Genomic DNA, 7,380 nt, shown 5'->3' on the forward strand with positions numbered 1-7,380 from the left:
TGTTTCCATCACCATATATTTGATCCCCTTTACCCTCATCTACCATCCCCCTCCACCCTTACCCTCTGGTAATCACTAAACTATTGTCTGTGTGTATGAGGTTTTGTTTCTTCATTTGTTTGTCTTGTTCTTTTGTTGTTTACAGTTTTATATACCACATATCAGTGAAATCATATGGTTCTCGGCTTTTTCTGTCTGACTTATTTCACTTAGCATAATAAGCTCAAGATCCATCCATATTGTTGCAAATGACACTATTTCATCTTTTCTTATGGCAGAGTAGTATTTCATTGTGTATATATATCACAGCTTCTTTATCCAATCATCTATCGAAGGACACTTTGGTTGTTTCCATGTCTTGGCCACTGTAAATAAAGCTGCAATGAAATCGGAGCACATATATCTTTACAGATAAATGTTTTCAGATTTTTTAGGTAGATAACCAGGAAAGGGGTTTCTGGATCATGTGGTAATTCTATTCTTAATTTTTTTTAGGAACCTCCACACTGCCTTCCGTAGCAGCTGCACCAATCTGCATTCCCACCAACAGTAAAAAAAAAAAAAAAAGAACCAACTTTTGTTTTGTTGATCCTGTCTATTATAAGTTTGATGTTTATTTCACTTTTAAATTCTTAAAATTATTATTTCCTTCCCTCTATTTTCCTTGGGTTTACTTTATTATACTTTTTCTAATTTCTTAAGATGGTTGCTTAATTCATATTTACTTTTTTTCTCTTCTAACAGATACATTTAAGGATTTAAATTTTCCTCTAATCACTACTTTGCCTGCTTCCCACATGTTTTAATATGCAACATTTTAATTTTTTGAGTTTTCATTCATTTCCAAATATTTTCTAATTTCTATTGGGATTTTTCTCAGGCTCATAAGTATTTACTTGCATATGGGAAGTCTATTGATATCTTTTTGACATTGTTTTCTAGTTTAATTGCATTGTATTCATACAACAATATTCTAAGTAATTTCAGTCATTTGACATTTGTTGAGAATTGTTTTATGGCTCAATGTATAGTTAAGTTTATTAATTGTGTTGTTCAAATCTTTTATATGCCAAATTTTTTTTCTTGTTCTATCAATTACTGAGGAAGGCATATAAGAATCTCTTACTCTGATGAATAGTATTTTTTGCCTATTTCTCCTTTTGATTTTGTCAATTTTTGCTTTATTTATTTTGATTCCATGTTATTAGGTACATAGAAATTTAGGATTGTAATCTTCAATTAATTTGTGTGTTTGATGGGAGATAAGAGTTAAGCTTTTTCTTTTGTTTTTTGGTAATCCAGTTGTAGTAGCTTTTTCAAAAAATTTGAATTATATAGGCCACTTTGTAAAGTATCAAATTGCCATATATTTGTAGACCTATTTCTGAATTCTCTGTTCTGTTTCACTGGTATAGTTGTTTATATCCATGCCAATATCAAACCATCTTAATTATTGAAGCTTTATGTTAAGCCTTGAAAACCGATAGTGTAAATCCTCTGACTTAGCCCCTTTTCAATGCTGACTTGGTTATTCTAAATTTCCACATAAATTTTAGAATCAGATTTTCAGTTTATAGAGAAAGGCCTGCTGAGCTTTTGATGAGATTGCATTGAATCTATAGATCAATTTGCAGAATTAACATCTCAACAATATTGATTTTCCCAATGCATAAACATCATATCTTTTAAAATTTCTCATAGCTGTAGTTTGTCATTTTTCAACATAGAGGTGGTATTAGCTTGCTAGGGATGCCATAACAAAATACCACAGACTGGGTGGCTAAACAACAGAAATTAATTTTTTTCACAGTTATGGAAATTAGAAGTCCAAAATCAAGGTGTCAGCAGGTTTGTTTTCTCCTGGGGCCTCTTTCCTTGGCTTGCAAATGGCCGCCTTCTTGCTTTGTCATCTGTCATATGGTCTTTCCTATATTGGAGACCATTTTTGGTGTCTCTGTGTGTTAAATTCCCTCTTCTTATAAGGACATCAGTCAGATTCAATTAGAGCCCACCCTAGCAGCCTCATTTTAACTGAATCACCTCTTAAAGGTCCTATCTCCAAATATAGTCAGTCACATTCTGAAGTATTCAGGGTTGGGACTTCAATGCATGCATTTGGGAAGGGGGACACAATTCAGCCCACAAAAAAAATCTTAAAATATCTTGTGTTAAATTTGTTCCTATTGGAGTTTTATATGCTATTGTAAATGGTATTGGTTAAAGTAGTTTTTCTAAAGTCTGTGTCTGATAGTTCTAATATCTTGAGTCCCATGTGGATCTGTTTCAATTATTCCTGATGTTTCCTATTTATGTGGTTCTTATCTTAGACTGTGCAGGGTGGTTTAGTTGATAATTTGTTTTTAGAAATAATTTGAGATGAAGGGTGATGTTATCTTCCCATAGAGGTGATTTGGGTTTGTTTCTGCCTTGTGCCGGTGAGGGGTTGAGGGATGGAATAAGGGATGCTGGCAATCCAGGAACATCTCAATCCAATTTCAGAAACTGAGATTTTTCTGCGCCACATAGAAAATGGGCAACTGAGCTTGGCAACTTAACTTCTCTTCTGCCTTTATTCCTAGGACTGAGCCCTTCATAGGTTTTACCAGGGTCCCTTGTCTTGCTGGGTCCCGGACTCCAATTTTTGCTTCTGTAGCACTTTGAGATTGTCAAACACGCTACTCAGCATCTTAGCTTCTTAGAGGCAGGCACATGTCCTTGGGAGAAAGTGGCTTCAAATGCCACGGTCACATGTGTGCATTAATGACTACACACGCACACCCATATGCAGGTATATCTGGAGGACAAAATCCTATAATTGAAATTTCTATAGTAAAGAGTTTTTGTATAGGTGTATATTTGACATATGTGCATACACAACTGAACCATTGTACATAACCAGGGCCTTCCAGATCCTTTTCTATGCATGTGTACACTCACATATGTACACACTCTCCAGGCCGGGAGGCAGTGGCTGTAGCATGTAGATTCATAGGGGCAAACCTTAGAAACTCCAGGAGTCAGTTGTTTTAGCATTTTGTTTATTGAGCAGTCTATATTTCCCCCCTCATTCTGGGTTTTGAAGATATCCCGAGTCTTGGAATTTATTAGATCTAAGAATTCCTGACAGTCATGACTGTGATCAATATTCTTAGCAGTATACATTGGCAGTTCTCATAACACATGATTAGTTACAGAATCATAAGTCAAGTTTAAAGAAACAATAGGCAACAAGCACAATAAATGAAATAAGCACATGCCACATTCCCACCACCCAGCTACACTAAGGGCGAACCTTAGCTTCTCTCCTTGTATCCTTCCGATCTTTTTCTATGCATGCGCACACACACTCCGGACAGGGAGGCAGTGGCTGTGGCACCAAGATTCACAGGTACAACCCTTGAAAAGTACCGGTGTCAGAGTCCAAAATTTCCCAGGAAGCCCAAGGTTCAGGTTTCCTGTGGAAGTGCCCTCACCCCCACGGTCCTTGTATTCCTCCCAAATTTCGTCTCCAAAGCCAAGCCTCTGCATTCATCGTCGGGAGAATCTGTTCTTGACATCTTTAATGGTCCTGGCCATCACTGGGGCAATCTGCTTTGCAGGCTTCCTGCTTCTGCCGACCACTTGCGCCAAGCAGCCACTGGTGGTGCTCGGGCAGTCACAAGCCAGCTTCTCAGGGATGGAGCGAAAGCCGTGGCCACTGGCACTGCTGGAGGGAGCATGACTGCTTGCTGTGGGGTATGGGGCTGGCTTGATCTTGACTTTTTCCTGGAGAGCTGCTCCTCCTCTTTCAAACTAGTTGAAATGGATCATCTTTGTTTGCCGGCCTTTGGGCCCCCTGGCATGTGCAGATCGGATCTTCAGTATCAGTGTTTGCAGCCGCTGCTCTCGGGCATCCTGAAGCCGCAGGTACATCTCCCGCCATGTCTCGTGCTCTCTTGGCCTTTCTTTCTTAAAGTGTCGGTGACAATGCATTTTCCATAACTGACCTGTTTCTTTAACTAGCACACAATTGTATTTCTCTAGGCGATGTAGCTGATCAGGCGTACAACTCTCCAAAATGGGTTCGAGAACAGAATACGGGACTCCTCCCACTCGAAAGAGTGAATTGAGGTTGTTTCTAAGGACCTGGATACACTGCTGGCGCAAGGTCATCATTTTGCGGAGACAGGCCCACTTGGAACCAGAGAACACGTGCATCTTAGAGTTCATTCTGTGCCCGGGAAAGCCAGCTTCTTCCTCTTCCACTCTTTGCTTCAGCTGGGGGGAGGACATCAATTCAAAGGCAGGAAGTGGACTGTAACCGGGCTGGACCCTAGGTGACCAGAGGTCTGGCAACACGGGTGACGCATCATCAGGGACCTTTTTCAGCGTGGTCCCATCCGCTCCAGACAGCTGTGGCTTCTCTGACTTTTTTTGCGTTCCCTTTAGGTAATTCCTGAACCGAGTCCAAGTTTTCACTAGCGCTTCTAGAATCCTTTTCCTGAAGTCCTTTTCCTTCAAGCGCAGTGGATGAAATCTTCACATGCTTTTTCTTTTTCTTTCGGGGAGGCTGGTCGTAGGTGAGGTAGGCCTCAAAAGGCATGGTGGGCGGCTCGAATTCCTCCTCCGTATCTGCATCCGCCGTGTCAGGGAGGGAGCCCGCTGGCTTCCGACCCCGATGAGAAGTTTTGACTTTCCCTTGTTGGGTCTTGAAGTTGTTAGCAGCCTTCTCTTTGACCTCCGGCAGCAGGGCGCTTGCCCCCTTTCCGCTGTCTAGACGCGGTTGCTTGTCTTTGTCCTGTTGGGTTTTTTCTGAGTGGTTGCGCTTTCGCTTTTTCAGGAGCTTGTCTGAAGCCACCTCCGAGGGAGGCGAAAACTTCTGGAAGCCGCGGCCCTCTCCTTCCTTCTCCTTCTTGACACCAGGAGAGGACACTTTGACCTCGGCGCCCTCCCGGTAGAGAGGCCTTGGGCTTTTCTCTCTGGAGAAGGCTTGGTGTGATCTCTGGCTGATCAAAGCAGAGGACTGCTCATGTCCCTGGGCACCCACCCGGCGTTTGTCCTTGTGGGAAGGTGGGTGCTCCTCGCGTTGACTCACGTCTCCTCGCCCCTGGGTTGTCCCCAGGTGTCCTTTGTCGCTGGGTCCCCGTCGGTCCCGAAAGGCATTAGAGTGGCCTTCTCCAGGCCTCTGGCATGCTGCGGGGGCGTTGGCCGGGCGCCTGTGATGGTCCCTGGGCATCCGATGAGGATGCGCGGACGATGAATGGGACCAGCCGTCACCAGAAGATGCCCACCTTGAAGAGGCAGCGGGTGAAACTCGATGGCTGGTCCTTCTCTCTCTCCTTTCATGACGGTGGGGCCTCTCAAGCTCTGAGGGCCCTCTGTATTTCTTCTGTCTGCCCTCAGAGCTGTGCGATGGGTGGCTGACCACTTCTTCGCAGGGTGCTGGGTGGCCTTCCTCCATCTACTCCTCCTTCTGAAGAGAGTCCCTGTGGTATTTTGAGGACTCGCTGTCGTCCCCCGAGTCCTTTCTGTCAGGCTCAATGTTTCCTTCCACAGGAACCAACTTTTTGCAATGGGCCACTGAGTCCCTGGCCAGGCTTCCGATGCGCTCGCGTTTGAGCAGGCGACTGTCTCACCCACCCTGGTCTCCACCAGAATGGCTACTGAGAATGGCAGGGCCGGGAGTCGCTTTAAATATTCCCCAGCTTCTAAGGGTGAGGCTGAGGGCCAGCCCCTCCACAGCTTGGTGCCCCGCCCCTGCCCCCACGCCCTGGGCTGAGCTAGGGTCATGGCGACCTTGGTGCATCTCTTCAGCGACCCAGGCACCATTGGCCCCTTGAGGACCTGCCCCAGCTTCCTGCGTGGGCGGAAGCCGGGCCACACTGTCCGTTATGTTATCCCTATTTTCCAGATGAGGAAACAGGAGTAGGGCGATCAAATTAATTTGCATATTCGGATCACATAACTGGAAGAGGGGAATATGGAATTTGAATTTAAGAAGTTTAGGTCCAGCGTGAGCATACTCCTCTGCAAAGGGTGAGGCGTGGAGGCCTGGAGAGAGAAAGGGAGCTGTCTAAAGTTCAACAGCTTAGCCCTGGGAGGGCAATAATAGTCCCTGCGTCTGATGTGCCCACAGAGCAGTGTCAGACCAAGGCATTCCATCCACTCTTCCGGAATGAATGACTGAATGGCCATTTGCTCTAACCACCTGAACATCAGCAGTAGGGCCTGACTCAGATCAGCCTGAGACACTCCAAGTGTTCATGAGGGTACCTACCCTCACCCCAGAAGGGTTCAGTTTCATTGTTACTATGATTACTACCCCAAAGAACAACTTCATAGACTTAATTAACTGACGTCACCACTGATTACATTTTGTTGATTAAATCAACTCTGATTAGATCTTAGCCAGATCTCCAGGAATGACCCTGGATGACCCCTAGCCTGATGACCCCTTGACCAAATCAGGAAAGCCCAGTGATTGCTCTTCCTTGATTTTTTTATATGTACATTATTTTGACCTCTTAAACAATTCTATAGATATACCTTGTGAGTTTTTGTTCAACGTTTGCCTCAGGTTTTTCCAGTTGTCTTAACATATTTATTGAGCAGTCTATATTTCCCCATCATTCTGGGTTTTAAAGTTATCCCAAGTCTTAGAATTTTTATAAGATCTGAGAATTGCTGACAGTTATCATTGTTTTCAATATTCTCAGTAGTATCAATTGGCGGTTCTAATATTGCATGATTACTCACAGACTCATAAGACAATTTTAAGGAAATGAAATGTAACAAACACAATAAATTTTAAAAACCCACTACATTTCCATGACCCAGATACACTAAAGTGTTAACCAGGGTGAGCCTTAGTGTATACCCATGTAACCTTTCAAATACTATTCTGTGTGTGTATATATACATATATGCACACACACTTGTATTTTTTTATCCAAAGGAAATCATATCGTAAACACTTCTTTAACCAACTAGTTCTCTAACCTGGATCCAATCCAGGATGGTGCATGATGTCTGGTTTTTGTATCCCTTAAGTTTCTTTGAATTAGCACAGTTTTTTTCAGCCTCTCCTGTCTCTATTTTTATTTTATTTTATTATTTTATTTTTAATGAAATTGACTTTCCCAAGAAATCATGACAGTTGTTGTGTAGAACCTCTCCCTTTCTCGACTTGTCTGATTGCTTCCTTGGGGTTTCATCTGTTGCCCATTCCTGGTTGGTTCTAAAGCAGTGGTTCTCAACCTCTGGGTCACAACCCCTTTGGGGGTCGAACGACCCTTTCACAGGGGTTGCCTAAGACCATCAGAAAACAAAAAGATATTTACATTACGATTCATAACAGTAGCAAAATTACAGTTATTGAGTAGCAATGAAAATAATTTTATG

At 43.1% G+C, this 7,380-nt stretch overlaps 1 pseudogene; it reads right to left on the minus strand.

Moving 5' to 3' along the window:
• Positions 1–3,509: 3,509 nt before the first annotated feature.
• Positions 3,510–5,769, minus strand: LOC109388204 (transcription elongation factor B polypeptide 3 pseudogene; annotated as a pseudogene).
• Positions 5,770–7,380: the final 1,611 nt, after the last annotated feature.

This window comes from Hipposideros armiger, unplaced genomic scaffold (genome assembly GCF_001890085.2).
Source record: "Hipposideros armiger isolate ML-2016 unplaced genomic scaffold, ASM189008v1 scaffold_186, whole genome shotgun sequence".
Lineage (NCBI taxonomy): Eukaryota > Metazoa > Chordata > Mammalia > Chiroptera > Hipposideridae > Hipposideros > Hipposideros armiger.